Source organism: Gracilinanus agilis, chromosome X (genome assembly GCF_016433145.1).
Source record: "Gracilinanus agilis isolate LMUSP501 chromosome X, AgileGrace, whole genome shotgun sequence".
Classification (NCBI taxonomy): Eukaryota; Metazoa; Chordata; class Mammalia; order Didelphimorphia; family Didelphidae; genus Gracilinanus; species Gracilinanus agilis.
The window spans coordinates 71874978-71891960 of record NC_058136.1 but is presented as its reverse complement, the minus strand read 5'-3'; positions in this window follow the sequence as shown (position 1 = coordinate 71891960).

Below are 16983 nucleotides of genomic sequence, written 5' to 3'. Positions count from 1 at the left end.
GTCTAGATCAACATCTCACACCCTACACCAAGGTAAATTCAGAATGGGTGAATGACTTGAATGTAAAGAGGGAAACTATAAATAAGTTAAGTGATCACAGAATAGTGTACTTGTCAGATCTCTGGGAAAGGAAAGATTTTAAAACCAAGCAAGAGTTAGAGAAAATTACAAAATGTAAAATAAATTATTTTGATTATATAAAACTTAAAAGCTTTTGTACAAACCAAAACAACGTAGCCAAGATCAGAAGGGAAACAACCAGTTGGGAAAAAATTTTTATAACAAAAAACTCTGACAAGGGTCTAATTACTCAAATATATAAAGAGTTAAATCAATTGTATAAAAAATCAAGCCATTCCCCAATTGATAAATGGGCAAGAGACATGAAAAGGCAATTTTCAGGTAAAGAAATCAAAAGTATCAATAAGCACATGAGAAAGTGTTCTAAATGTCTAATAATTAGAGATATGCAAATCAAAACAACTCTGAAGTACCACCTCACACCTAGCAGATTGGCTAAAATCAAGGAAGGGGAGAGTAATGAATGCTGGAGGGGATGTGGCAAAATTGGGACATTAATGCATTGCTGGTGGAGCTGTGAACTAATCCAACCATTCTGGATGGCAATTTGGATCTATGCTCAAAGGGCTATAAAAGAATGCCTACCCTTTGATCCAGCCATACCATTGCTGGGTTTGTACCCCAAAGAGATCATAGATAAACAGACTTGTATGAAAATATTTATATTTGCGCTTTTTGTGGTGGCAAAATACTGGAAAAGGAGGGTATTTCCTTCAATTGGGGAATGGCTGAACAAATTGTGGTATATGCTGGTGATGGAATACTATTGTGCTAAAAGGAATAATAAACTGGAGGAATTCCATGTGAATTGGAAAGACCTCCGGGAATTGATGCAGAGTGACAGGAGCAGAGCCAGAAGAACATTGTACACAGAGACTGATACACTTTGGTAAAATTGAATGTAATGGACGTCTGTACTAGTAGCAATACAGTGACCCAGGACAGTTCTGAGGGATTTATGGAAAAGAACGCTACCCACATTCAGAGGAAGAACAGGAGGAGAGGAAACACAGAAGAAAATCAACTGCTTGAATACATGGGTTGATGAGGACATGATTGGGGATCAAAAGTACCACACCAATGCAACTGTGAACAATTTGGAAATAGGTCTTCATTAATGACATATGTTAAAACCAGTGGAAATGCATATCGGCCAGGGGAGCGGGGAGGTCGCGGGTGAAGGGGAAATTAAGAGCATTAATCATGTAACCATGTTAACTTTTCTAAAATATAAATATTAATAAGTGTTTCAAATAAAAAAAAAAAGAAAATGAGGAATCTGATGCATGAAGTTTCTTCTACAGGCTAGTGGCAATGTTGGATTAAGAGTTAGTTTCTTAGTTAATGTTTCTCCTCATGCTCCTTATTCACTCTTTTTTGGTCTAAATATAATGCCAATTCCACTTGGAGATACTTATCTTTGTTATCAAACCCACATATTTAAACATTTCTCTCATTTTCTCTTGTCATCTGTTTAGTAAATGTGGTCATTTCTTCCCTTTTTGCTTCATTCATTTTCTTACGAGATGATTTTACATGAGTTTTGGGCTCAAAACAGCTGTTTCTGGATAACTCTATGGATGCATAAAGCTAATTTAATCATAGGCATCATCTTTTTAAAAACTTTAGACATTACATTGAATATTCTTAGAAATGAGCTCTGAATGTCCAAATGCCATGGAAGTTGACAGAAAATCTGGCTATTGCTAAGGAAGATAATGTAAACAAGATTAAATTCTATTTTGACAGAGGTTTTCCAGAGCAAATTATATTCCTTCCAGGGTGTAGATGAAGTTGTCCAGCCTTGCCTGCAGAGAAATGGATGCAAAAAGAAGTATATTTTACCCAACTCCAGCATCATCAAAAAGGATGAAGAATAGGCATTTGGTCTATTATTTTTTAATCAAAAAAGATTATGTTAGGTTTCCAAAAAAGAACAACCCCACAGTCATTTGCAATAATTTTCAAAGCTACAGCCTTATAATAAAGGAGGGGAAACAGATCTAATGTACATTTTTAAAATTTCCAAAATGAGCTGGTATTCTGCAAAAATAATCATTTTAACCATTTGCTCTTTGCTAGTCTCTATCCCCATCACCTGATCAGCAAATAGATTAATCTTTCACCCATCAAATTACATAAAAAATAAGAATAACAGAAAAAACCAGCATCCAAAAAAAAGACATATACAACAACAACAACAAACAACAACAAAAGCAATTCACAAATGTATCACAAAGTGATGTCCCACACTAAGATGCCTGGATGTGAGTCTAAGCCAAGCTGTGTTCTTAATGCTGAAAGTGTGCCCTGACAAGGGAAGAAACTTGACAACCATATTAAAGAAAATGAAAGAGCTTAGGAAGGAAAACTATACTTTCTCCTCCAAAGGGGTTCAATAATCACAGGCAGTATTCCCTGCCAATTGTTATAACCATTTTAGGACCAGTTATAAAAACAGAATGGCCTAAGTTATTTTCTTTTTTGAGGCTAAAGAAAATAAAACTTTAAAAGACTTCCACAGCATAAATTGCCCTAAAATCATTCCAAGGAAATATTCAGAGGCTCCTCCTTTAACTTATTTATACAATATTCCAGGAAAATCTACTCTTCTGCTATTGAAATAGGTAATTAAATATATATTTATCTCCTGCATGAAGAGTCAAGATAGACTCTTCTGACAAATAAACTCCCACCTAATTTTAGAATTACAGTCTCCTTGGATTTTCTAGATTTCCCAGGTGTTCTAAAGCTCATTCAATCTACACATTCCATTTGACCTTAAAGGTAAACTGCAAGGCTAAACTGCAAATTGAATCTCAAATTTATTTCAATGTCTCTTTTAACTTAGCCTTTTTTCAGCATTTCAAATGAGTTTCAACTTTCTATTCTTTTCAATACCCCAGTCTCACAGGCACTGAGAACAATATAAAAGGCAGAAAAGCCACAGCCAGATGTTTCTTTTACAGTTCACTGGTCACCCAGCCTACCATCTTTCAAATATTTTCTTATAGTCCAATTCTTTTACTCAATTCCCTTCCCTCTTTCCTGTGATGGTTGTTTTCTTTTGTGCATTTCATTCTTAGTCCTGGCCTGTCTTTTTGCATTTTTAGATCTTTAAAATAACACATTAATATAAATCCTAGCTAAGCCACTAAAACAGCATGAAAATGTCATTTTCATGAATGAAAAACATGCAAAGAAGTAAAAGATAGGAGGTAGGGGGTATAGTGGATAAAGCACTAGGCTTCGAAGCAGGAAGACTCATTTTCATGAATTCAAATCTGACCTCAGACATTTATCAGCTGTGCCATGTGGAGATCTCTTTATCATCTCTGATAATCTGATGACAGTTTAGTTGATAAGATTATGTCACATCAAAACACAAAACATTGGCTTCAGAATAGACCAAGGCCAAGGCTGAGTTTTGACTAGGTTCTTATCAGAAAGCCAAGTTGGGGAGTATCTTGGCCTTAGCTATAACAGGCAGCAGCATTCCTTGCTGTGTTAACAGTGTTAACCCTTTAAATTCAGGTTTGATAGGAACTTAAAGCTTTTCAGAAAGGCCATAATACTTTTCAAGAAGAAATCACAAGGATCACAAAAGGGGTCAAAAGAGGAGTCTCATATTTTTATCTCTTCTCTTATTGGCTTCCCACAGTGCCACCCTGGGCAATATTCTTAATCCTGTATGCCTCAGTTTCCTCATCTGCAAAATGAGCTAGAGAAGGAAATGGCAAACCACTCCAGTACTTTTGCCAAGAAAATCTAAAATAGAGTCACAGAGAGTTGAACATGACTGAAAAATGACTCAATAACAACAAAATGAAATACATACAAGGTGTAATCAGTGCTCCCTGTCTTCTTTTTGCAGAAGATATCAGTCAATGACTAAAACTCATAGAGACTAGTTCACACAATATTTAAATAAGTCATATGAAAACTTTTAATGTGGAGATTATTTCCACCATTAGAATATAACCTTTGTGAGGTCAGTAATGTCATTACATCTCTAGAACCTAGCAAGATACCTGGAACAAAGCTTGATAAATACTGTTTGACTGATTGATAAGACACAGTGGGGAAAAGACTTGACCAGAAGAATCTTCATAGGCTAAAGAAGAACTTGGAGATGGGAAGGAGAGACTTGGTGGTTCTGATTTGTCATGAATTCATTGTGCTGCTCCTCTAACATCAAGAAATAATGCCCACTTAAGGAGGATTCATGCTGTATTTTCTCACCCAAGCTTCAAACATTCATCTTTCTTCTGACATTTTTCAAATATGTGAAGATAGCTATGGCGTTCCCCTTAAATCTTCTCTCTTTTTTCAAGTTAGCCACTTCTACTGCAGCTATTCCTTGTGTATAGTATATTATAGTCCCCCTAGTTCTCATCCTTGTTGTCATCCTCTGGATAAACTCTCGCTAGTCAGTTTCTTTCTTATAATGTGAAAACTACTCAAAATGAGGCTCAACTACAGCAATACTATCCACTCATTTCTTGTCCTAATATACCTTTTTTAATGCAGACTAGAATAACATGTTAGGTTTTGAGGTTGCCATGACACACGCAATGTCAACTTATTTTTATTTTGGAAGCTACCAAAAAACTCGCAAGTCTCTTTCTCTTAAACTGATTTGTAGTCATGCCCCATCCCTTCCTCATTCTTTATGATGCTTTGATTTGTCTGTTTTTGAAATCTTAGAAATTTATCTCTCTCTCTTTTTCCTCCATTCCTTCCTTTCCTCTTCCTTTTTCTTTATTCAATGTTCTGTATATCTAATGCATATTACACAGGTGTGATGTTTCTGATACTGTTGTGATGCCATTTGTATTCTATAAGCCTTTGGCACCTTTTGCTTTATATTACCAAACATATTTTTACACTGTCCTCTTCTATGCCCTCCTCTCTGTCAACTTCCAAGCCCCTCCAACCAAGTCAGTATGTAATTTGATTCACAATGACTTGGAAGGGTCTGATTAAATACTTCTCAATGGCTTCATCCTCTTCATATGTTGATCACACAGTACAATTATCCTGATGGTGGTTGGTCATATTGCCCACATTTATTCTGAACATGACTGAGGCATTAAAAAATGATATGTTTCTTGTTACCTTTGGACACATGATTACACTAACTCAGTTACTTCATTGACCTTTCTGAGAAAGTCTTGTGAGCCATACTTTTATTTAGCTACAACTTTCTTATGCATTTTGGCTCTATTTACAGAAACATGTCCATGTTTATGTAGCTTAGTTCTTTCAGCAGAATGTTAATTTATTGGACCTATTGACCACCCTTAGAATATTTTTAATTAAATTCATTTATAAAGCCTAAAATTGCTAAATTTTGAGAGGGAGAAAAATGGCCAAGAATATTCATGTTTGAATATAGCTCTTTTTTTATCACCCCAGAAAAGGAAGGATTATGCCAAACATAGTATAAGATAAAGTGAATTAAAACAATGACTTCTCCTAAGGAACATCACATCGCATATGAAGAAAAAGATGAATTGGAGAAATGAGTAAAGGATGAAAAAAGAAAAGCCTTCAACAGTGCCTGGATATTATGAGATTAAAAAAATTGAAGAATAAATATTGAAAATAAATAAAGCCTCCAAATGAAAATGAATCTACTTCATGATATTTCAGAATGACTAATATATACAATGAGAGAAATTAAGGAAGATCTGGTTTCTTTAAAATGGAATTAAAAGAATTGATGTTAAATGAAGATATAAATAGGAAATTTAACAGCTTGGAAAATTCTACATAGGTTCTTAACAAAAAAGTGGAATTAAAAGAATTGATGTTAAATGAAAATATAAATAGGAAATTTAACAGCTTGGAAAATTCTACATAGGTTCTTAACAAAATTGTCAAAACTATGAACCATGATGGAGGAAAAAGTAAAAAGAGTTGGCAGAACAATTAACCATCCAAAATCAGAGAATAATATAATTGGAAGACTTGAGAATTCTACAGATGAATAAAAAGAGAGCTACAGATGAATAAAAAGAGGATAGAGCTGAGAAAGAAAGCCTAGGAATTATTGTTCTTCTAGCAAAAAAAGTGAAGAAATAGAATATGAATGGCATATTTTGGGAAATCATACAAAAAATGTCTCAAAGATATTCAAAGGAAAGAGCAAAATTTTCATAAAACAAAGGACACTGATAGAAAGCTATCTTTACATTAGCTCTCTGTGTAATCATCAAACACTACAGTTTCAGTGGCAAAAGGAATAATTATCAGAGGCTAGGATGAAGCAAGTTATGTATAGAGAAGCACAAATTTAAGTCAAATAATTTTTCAAACATAAGAAGAAACTATGTTTTAAAATTTTACATGAGATCTCCTAGAGATTTCTGAAGAGCAGGGAAAATGTAGTTTAGGCCATCCAGGTTCAAAATGCCTCCAAAGAGATCTTTAACTAGGTACCATGTATTTGAATAAATTAAGAAGCATTTATTAAGTGATTAATATGTATTAAGTACTTGAAACAAAAATACACAATCAGAGACAATCTAAGACATTCTAATGGCAGGGAAACATAAGGGAATCATGGCCAGGGAGAGGCCCACAAAGTTAGACAGAGGGGTTAGAGCCTTTAGGAGAATAAATTGACAGTGAAATAAAAAAAAATAATGATGAATCAATAACTGGTAAATTAAAAATTTACATTCTTCAGGAAGCAAAACAGGCATTATTTCTTTGAGGTGCCATGGAGGGAAAAACAGCCAGAAACTGACTGTGAAATTTCAAAGAAGGCAATCAAAAAGAAGCAGATGATGTTAAAAAGGGCAGATGGGTAATGCATTGTTAAGTATTATTGTGTCTTAAGGATGGGTGCTGTAAGATAAGTATAAGTAATGGGGTCACCAGGGATATTAAAAATCAACTATGGGGGGGGGCAGCTGGGTAGCTCAGTGGATTGAGAGCCAGGCCTAGAGACAGGAGGTCCTAGGTTCAAATCCGGCCTCAGACACTTCCCAGCTGTGTGACCCTGGGCAAGTCACTTGACCCCCATTGCTTACCCTTACCAATCTTCCACCTATAAGTCAATACACAGAAAGTTAAGGGTTTAAAATTTAAAAAAAAAATTATAAAAAAAATCAACTATGGTGTTTGTGGGAACACTCTCTGGGATGTAAGAGAGACTAAAACTGATCACTGAAGTCTTGTACAGCTACATCACTCCCAACTGGAAAAATAACAACCAACTGTCACTCTGGCCAGAGGCCTTGAATTAACTGACAAGGTAACAAGGTGAAATTGGGTTTTAATTAGAAACAACTTAAAGGAGGGATAGGAATGACTACTCTAAAATCTTAACACCTAATAACAAAACCCAAAGGGACAGGGAAGGACTTATTCACTACACTAATTTAAGCTATCTAACTAACAGGGCCCAAGGAGCTATACTGGAGTCTCTGGGTTTCTGCCTCACACCTGGAACCTGCCAGGCTTGAGTACAGCTGGGCTTTTGTGGCTTTGGGATTTCTCACTGCAATCCACTGATGATGTCTGGATGCCAGGAGCTACAGTTGTCTCAGGAACTAAGCAATAAGGGTTTGCTTGAAGCACTGTCCTCTTCTCTTGTTCTTTCCTTAAAATGCCGCACCACACAGGATACAGGGGAAAACAGGATGCAAGGTGTCCTTTGCTCTGAGTTCTCCCAGGCTGGCAATAGTTTTTGCCTACCACTAATGGAGTCCACACACAGCACAGATAGACTTCCTCCTCCTTCATTCCAACCTGGAATTCCCAGCTCCAGCTCCTTCCTGCTAGGTACTTCCTAATCAATATATAATCAATACCTAATAACTAGCTAATCTAATCTTACTCATAACATTTGGAAAAAGAAATATAGAAATTACACTACAATTATATCCTAACCTGTATTCATATCTTCTGTAACAATATTATGTGTGTAGAATATGAATTCAATGGTAACACTTTAGCCTGAATTGCTGTTTTAAATTCTTAGGAATTACAATGATCATTTTCTCATATAGGAATATAGATAGTAGAAACTTATCAAATCTCTTGTGATTTCCTTTTCCTATTTACCTTTTTATACTTTACTTGAATTTGTTTTTGAAAATCAAGTTTCCTGTTCAACTCTGGTTTTTTACCAGAAATACTTGAAAGTCTTCTATTTCATTAACTATTCATTCCCCCTCTCCCTCCCATAGGATTATAGTCTGTTTTTTCTGGGTATGTCATTTTTGGTTATAATTACCAAGCCCCCTAAACTTTTCAAATAAAGGCTGCTAAATCCTATTTATCTTGAGTGTGGCCTCATGATATTTGAATTGTCTCATTCTGGTTGCTTATGATATTTTAACCTTGACTTGGGGGCTCTGAAATTTGGTTATACTATTTCTGGGAGTTTTTTGGGATCTCTTTCAGGAGGTGATGGATGGATACTTTCCATTTTAAATTTACTGTCTAGTTTTAGGATATCAGGGCAGATTTTCTTAATAATTTATTGAAATATGATATCTAGGCTCTTTTTTTAGTCATAGCTTTTAGGTAGTATATTCACCTGAAACTATTTTCTAGATCAGTTATTTTTCCAATGAAATATTTCATATTTTATTCTATTTTCCCATTCTTTTGATTGTTTTATTGTTATTGTCTCATGAGATCATTAGCTTCCATTTGCCCAATTTCAATTTTTAAAGGAATTATTTTCTCCATGATGCAGTTGTACCTGTTTTTCCATTTTGCCAATTCTAATTTTTAAGAAGTTGTTTTCTTTAATGAATTTTTGTGTATCTTTTTTTCATTTTTTGTGCTTCCTTTACCAAGCTGTTGACTCTTTTTTCATGATTCTCTTGCATCACCCACATTTCTTTCCCCAATTTTTCTTCTATCACTCTTATTTGATTTTTTGAAAAATACTCTTGTCTTCCATCTTACAATCAACACAGTCTCTTGGTTCTAAAGTAGAAGAGAGGTAAGAGCTGGGCGATGGGGGTTAAGTAACTTGCCCAAGAGTACAGGACTAGGTAATGTGGCCATATTAGAACCCTGAACCTCCTGCCTCTAATCCTGACCCTCAATCCATTAAACCATCTTTGTTGATTTAAAAAAAATTTTTTAACTCTTCCAGGAATTATATTTTGGTTAGACATTTTGAGGCTTCATATTTAACAATTTTGACATTGTTGTGCTCTTCTGGGTTTATTTTTATCTTCCCCATCAGCATAGCAACTTTATATAGTCAATATTTTTCTGTTTATTTTTTGTTCATTTTTCCAACCTATTTCTTTTTTAAAAAACAATATTTATTTTTTAGAAAAGTTAACATGGTCACATAATTCATGCTTTTACTTTCCCCTTCACACCCCCTGAACCTCCCGCCTCCCCCCGCCCCAATGGCTGATGCATATTTCCACTGGTTTTAACATGTGTCATTGATCAAGAATTATTTCCAAATTGCTGATAGTTGCATTGGTGTGGTAGTTTCGAGTCTACATCCCCAATCATGTCCGCCTCAACCCACGTGTTCAAGCAGTTGTTTTTCTTCTTTTTCCACTCCTGTAGTTCTTCCTCTGAATGTGATAGCATTCTTTTCCATAAGTCCCTCAGAATTGTCCTGGGTCATTGCATTGCTGCTAGTACAGAAGTTCATTACATTCTATTTTACCACAGTATATCAGTCTCTGTGTACAATGTTCTTCTGGCTCTGCTCCTTTCGCTCTACAACAGTTCCTGGAGGTCTTTCCAGTTCACATGGAATTCCTCCAGTTTATTATTCCTTTGAACATAATAGTATTCCATCACCAGCAGATACCATAATTTGTTCAGCCATTCTCCAGTTGAAGGGCATACCCTCATTTTCCAGTTTTTTGCCACCACAAAAAGCGTGGCTATGAATATTTTCGTACAAGTCTGTTTATCTATGATCTCTTTGGGGTACAAACCCAACAATGGTATAGCTGGATCAAAGGGCAGGCATTCTTTTATAGCCCTTTGAGCAAAGTTCCAAACTACCAGCCAGAATGGTTGGATCAGTTTACAACTTCACCAGCAATGCATTAATGTCCCAGTTTTGCCACATCCCCTCCAGCATTCCTTACTCTCCCCTTCTTTCATTTTAGCCAATCTGCTAGGTGTGAGGTGATACCTCAGAGTTGTTTTGATTTGCATTTCTTTAATTATTAGACATTTAGAACACTTTCTCATGTGCTTATTGATACTTTTGATTTCATTATCTGAAAATTGCCTATTCATGTCTCTTGCCCATTTATCAATTGGGGAATGGCTTGATTTTTCATACAATTGGTTTAACTCCTTGTATATTTGAGTAATTAGACCCCTGTAAGAGTTTTTTGTTATAAAGATGTTTTCCCAATTTGTTGTTTCCCTTCTGATTTTGGCTACATTGTTTTTGTTTGTACAAAAGCTTTTTAGTTTTATATAATCAAAATGATTTATTTTACATTTTGTAATTTTCTCTAACTCTTGCTTGGTTTTAAAATCTTTCCTTTCCCAGAGATCTGACAAGTAAACTATTCTATGTTCACTTAACTTATTTATAGTTTCCCTCTTTATATTCAAGTCATTCACCCATTCTGAATTTATCTTAGTGTAGGGTGTGAGATGTTGATCTAAACCTAATCTCTCCCATATTGTTTTCCAAATTTCCCAGCAGTTTTTGTCAAATAGTGCATTTTTGTCCCAAGAGTTGGGCTCTTTGGGTTTATCATACACTGTCTTGCTGATGTCACTTAACCCAAGTCTATTCCACTGATCTTCCCTTCTATCTCTTAGCCAGTACCATACCGTTTTGATGACCACTAATTTATAGTACAGTTATTATCTGGTACTGCTAGGCCCCATTCCTTCACATTTTTTTTCATTATTTCCCTTCATATTCTTGATCTTTTGTTATTCCAGATGAACTTTGTTATAGTTTTTCCTAATTCAGTAAAAAAAAAGTTTTTTGGTAGTTTGAGAGTTATGGAGCTAAATAGGGAAATTAATTTGGGTAGAATGGTCATTTTGATTATGTTAACTCATCCTACCCATGAGCAATCAATGTTTTTCCATTTGTTTAGATCTAGTTTTAATTGTTTGGAAAGTGTTTTGAAGTTGTTTTCGTATAATTCCTGTGTCTCTTTTGTTAGATAGATTCCCAAGTATTTTATATTGTCTAGAGTGATTTTAAATGGTGTTTCTCTTTCTGCCTCTTGCTGCTGTGATTTGTTGGAAATATATAGAAATGCTGATGATCTGTGTGCTTTTATTTTGTATCCTTCAACTTTGCTAAAGTTGTTGATTACTTCTACAAGCTTCTTAGATGATTCTCTAGGATTTAAGTAGACCATCACATCATCTGCAAAGAATGATAGCTTAGTCTCCTCCTTGCCTATTTTGATACCTTCAATTTCTTTTTCTTCTCTAATTGCTACTGCTAGTGATTCTAGTACAATGTTAAATAATAGAGGAGATAATGGTCTTTCTTGTTTCATTCCTGATCTTATTGGAAAGGCTTCTAATTTATCCCTATTACATATGATGCTTGTTGATGGTTTTAGGTATATACTGTTTATTATTTTAAGGAAATGTCCTTCTATTCCTATACTTTCCAGGGTTTTCAGTAGGAATGGGTATTGTATTTTGTCAAAGGCTTTTTCAGCATCTATTGAGATAATCATGTGTTTTTTGTTTGTTAGATTGTTGATATGGTCAATTATGTGCATGGTTTTCCTAATGTTGAACCATCCTTGCATTCCTGGTAGAAATCCCACCTGATCAGGGTGGATCATCTTCTTGATCACTTGCTGGATACTCTTTGCTAGTATTCTATTTAAAAATTTTGCATATTTGTTCATTAGGGAGATTGGTCTATAGTTTTCTTTCTCTGTTTTTGATCTACCTGGCTTAGGAATCAGTACCATATTTGTGTCATAAAAGGAATTTGGTAGGACTCCTTCTTTGCTTATTATATCAAATAATTTGTATAGTATTGGGATTATTTGCTCTTGGAATGTCTGATAGAATTCACTTGTGAATCCATCAGGCCCTGGTGATTTTTTCTTAGGGAGTTCTTTGATGGCTTGTTCAATTTCTTTTTCTGATATGGGATTATTTGGGTATTCTATTTCTTCTGCTGTTAATCTAGGCAATTTGTATTTTTGTAAATATTCACCCATATCTCCTAGATTGCTATATTTATTGCCATATAATTGGGCAAAATAGTTTTTAATGATTGCCTTAATTTCCCCTTCATTAGAGGTGAGGTCTCCCTTTTCATCTTTGATACTATCAATTTGGTTTTCTTCTTTCCTTTTTTTTATTAGATTGACCAGTACTTTGTCTATTTTATCTGTTTTTTCAAAATACCAGCTTCTAGTCTTATTTATTAATTCAATAGTTCTTTTACTTTCGATTTTATTAATTTCTCCCTTAATTTTTAGTATTTCTAATTTAGTTTTCATCTGGGGATTTTTAATTTGCTAGCTTTCTAGTTTTTTAAGTTGCATGCCCAATTCATTAATCTCTGCCCTCCCCAATTTGTTAATATATGCACTCAAGGATATAAATTTCCCCCTGAGTACTGCCTTAGCTGCATCCCACAGAGTTTGGGAGGATGCCTCATCGTTGTTATTCTCTTCAATGAAATTGTTGATTGTTTCTATGATTTTTTCTTTGACTAGCTGGTTTGGGAGAATCATATTATTTAATTTCCAATTGGTTTTTGATTTGCCTGTCCAGATGCCCTTACTAATTATTATTTTTATTGCATTATGATCTGAGAGGGTTACATTTATTATTTCTGCTCTTTTGCATTTGTTTGCAATGTTTCTATGCCCTATTACATGGTCAGTCTTTGTGAATTAAACATGTGCAGCTGAAAAGAAGGTATATTCCTTTTTATTCCTATTTATTTTTCTCCACATATCTATTAAATCTAATTTTTCTAGGATTTAATTCATCTCTCTTACCTCTTTCTTATTTATTTTTTTGGTTTGATTTATCTAGATATGAAAGAGGAATATTTAGGTCTCCCACTAGTATGGTTTTACTATCTATTTCCTTCTTGAGATCTGCCAGTTTCTCCTTTACGAATCTGGTTGCTATGCCATTTGATGTATACATATTGAGCAATGTTATTTACTCATTGTTTATATTGCCTTTAATCAGGATGTAATGACCTTCCCTGTCTTTTTTAATCATATCTATTTTTACTTTGGCTTTGACAGAAAGCATAATTGCCACTCCTGCGTTTTTCTAATTTGAGGCCGAAAGGATTTTGCTCAGGCCCTTTACCTTAAACCTGTGTATGTCCACCAGCCTCATGTGTTTCTTGTAGACAACATATGGTAGGGTTTTGGTTTCTAATCCACTCTGCTATTTGCTTCCTTTTTATGGGTGAGTTCATCCCGTTCACATTCAGAGTTATAATTATCAGTTGTGTATTCGCCAACATTTTGGTATCTTCTCTTAGTTTCTACACCTTCTCCTTACACTATTTCCTTTTAATCCAGTGGTTTGCTTTATGCCAATAACCCTTGTCCCCTCCCTTGATTTACTTCCCTTTCTACCCCCTCCCTTATTATTCCCCTCTTTTTTTTAAGGCCTAATGAATTCCCTCCCCCTTCTTCTCCCCTCCCTTTTTTGACCTCCCCACTCCCCTGCTCTCCTTGGTTTATCCCTTCTGACTTTCTCAATAGGGTTAGATAGAGTTTTATATCCGAATGGATAAAGCTACTCTTCCCTCTCAGGGTTAATTAAACTGAGAGTAAGGTTTAAATATTACCTCTTAATGCTCTCTTACTCTCCTTCTTATAATAGTATTCATCCCTTCCCCTTCCCATGCCCTTTTTGTGTGTAATAGAATATCCTATTTTTCTTATTCATTCAAGTTTCTCTTTGTGTCCTCTAGTATTCACTTCCCACTTTCCCACCCCCATATCATCTTAGACCATTTAGTATTCCAACCTCTACCTATGAATAATTCTTCTATTTACTATAATAGTGAATAGAGTTCCTTACAGAGAATTACACATAACATTTCTCCACATAGGAATACCAATAATTAGATCATACTGAAGCCCTTAAAGAGACAAATTTAAAAAATATGTGTTTTCTTTCTTTCCCCTCTGTTTCTCATTTACCTTTTCATGTTTTTCTTGATTTTTGTGGTTGGATATTGAACTTTCCATTCAGTCCTGGTCTTTTTTGTGCAAATATTTCGAAATCTTCTGTCTTGTTGAATGCCCAAACTTTCCCCCGGAAGTATATAGTCAGTTTTGATGGGTAGGTGATCCTTCGTTGAAGACCCAGTTCTCTTGTCTTTCTGAATATCATAGTCCAAGCCTTTCGGTCTTTTAGTTTGGAGGCTGCCAGATCCTGTGTGATCCTGATTGGTGCTCCTTGATATCTGAATTGTTTCTTTCTGGCTTCTTGTAAAATTTTTTTCTTTTACTTGGAAGCTCTTGAATTTGACTATTATATTCCTGGTGGTTTTCTTTTCTGGGTCTAGTGTAGAGGGTGATCTATGGATCCTTTCAATGTCTATATTTCCTTCTTGTTGTAGAACTTCAGGTCAATTTTGCGGAATAATTTCTTTTAGTATGGATTCCAAATTTCTATTAATTTCTGCTTTTTCAGGAAGACTAATGATGCTCAGATTGTCTCTTTTAGACCTGTTTTCTTGGTCTGTCACTTTCTCATTGAGATATTTCATATTTCCTTCTATTTTATCAGTCTTTTGACTTTGTTTTATTTGTTCTTGTCTTGAGACATCATTAGCTTCTAATTGCTCAGTTCTAGCCTTTAGGGTCTGGTTTTCCTTTTCAATCTACTCATTTCTGGTGTTCAATTTGCTTCTCAGTTCATTTGGTGTCTGAGCCTCACTTTCCAATTGTCCAACCTATTTCTTGATGTTTAAGTTAAAGTTGGGTTCTGCTTCTTAGGTAAAGGGGGTACTGTCCCAAGCTTCAGGTTTTACATGCTGCTGTTTGCAGAGCTAGTTTTGGGGGACCTATAAGCTTTCAGTTCTTCCAAGGTAATACGATCTAAGACAAGGTATGATCTCTGCTCTCTTGCTCTGGTCTGTGAGTAACCACAAGCACTCTTTTCTCCCCTGGATCTGTGGCCTGGGTCCCCACTCCCCAGTGGCTATGATCTCAATGTGCTAGCATTCCTCCTTATCCTGGGAATTTAACCCAATCTGTAACCCAGATTCTTAAATGGGCAATGCCGCAAAGGCCTGCATTCAATGCTCGCAAAGGGTCCCCTGTAATCTGACCAGTTGTGAAGACCTCTTACCATCTTTGGGGCTGAGAGCTCCAGAAGACAATCCTGCTGACTCAGTCTACCCAAGGCCTACACTGGCTTGCTGGCGTGCTGCCTGCACTGAACAGCACTCCAATCTTTTTTTTTTTAGATTTAAATATTTTATTTTTTTAGAAATATTTTCCATGATTACATGATTCATGTTTTTACTTTCCCCTTCCTCCCCCCCTTCACCCCGCCTCCATAGCCAAAGCACATTTCCACTGGTTTTAACAAGTGTCATCAATCAAGACTTATTTACATATTATTGATAGTTGCATTGGTGTGGTCTTTAGTGTCTATATCCTCTCTTTCCCTACCAGGATTTTACACAATCCTTGCCTTAGCCACCACTTTTCTTGGTGACTTAGCCCATTAGTGTCTATAGAATGCACTTACTTATGACCCAGTAGTCAGTCAACAGACTCTTTTTTACCATAGAGCAAAAAGAACAAAAGTAGCCCTAAAATTCCTGCACACATTCTGAAATGCAGAGCCAAGCCTTTCTATGCCATGGCATCACTGACAGAAGCAGACTCACTAAAATATGCTCCCAGAACCAAGGCCCAGGGGCCAGCCCCAATGTAGTTTTACAGTATCTGTACTTTCTTAACTTTTTCTTTATTGTCTTGTCTTTCTGTGCTATTGCAGTGAATAGCTTCATTTTCATTTCTCAAAAAACTCCATGTTTTTTATTTTGTAAAATGATAAATAGGGGAAAAATTCAAGATACAAAGACAGATAAGTCAAAATCACTTATTTTTGGCTACAGAATGCAATGCATGCATTTACTGAGACATTTTTACATAAAGTTCTTCCTAACATTCTCAGTTTTGCTATTGTATATTTTGTATTCAATTATGGTACATGATGTTTGTCTCAACAGAATTTGAGTTTCTAAGGGCCAGGAACTATTCCATTTTCATATTTATATTCCCACCATCTGGCGCAATGCCTGTCACATAATAGGCACGTTGAAAATGCTTACCGATTGTTAGAAAACAAGCTTCTGTCTAAAGGAAAATAGTGAAAGAGTAAAAGCAAAGAATATGTAGTCAGAAAACATAGGTTTGTGTATCAAAACTGTCATCTAAGTTATATGCCCTTATAGAAGATCTCTGTAATCCTCATTTTCCTCATCTCTAAAATAGTAGAAATGATAAAAATAGCTTCACTGGACTATCTTGAGAAAAACATTCGGAAAACTTCAAAGTACTTTATATTATCTTTTCTAAGCCTTCCTCCAGCTTTCATAGCTAAATCACAGGCCTCTTTTGATGAGAAAAAGGCAAAGGATTTAAGATAATATGAATAATTAATAATATACTTAATTCCCAAGTTAGATAGAAACTAATTTTCTGATGTTATTTCAATAATGTGTAAAACTGCATCTCTTAAGTATCATTAAAAATAATTCTAAAATTTTGCTCCTAAGGCCAAGATGTTAAGAATTTTTTTATGTCATTCCTTCAAGGGCAATAATGAAAGTTTTGTGAGTTTTTAACTTTTCTATGCATCAGCATAATCTTATGAAAAAATAATGCTTTATGAAGAATTCTTTCAAGAGTTAAATAAACAAGCATGAAGAGATACTGGGAGATT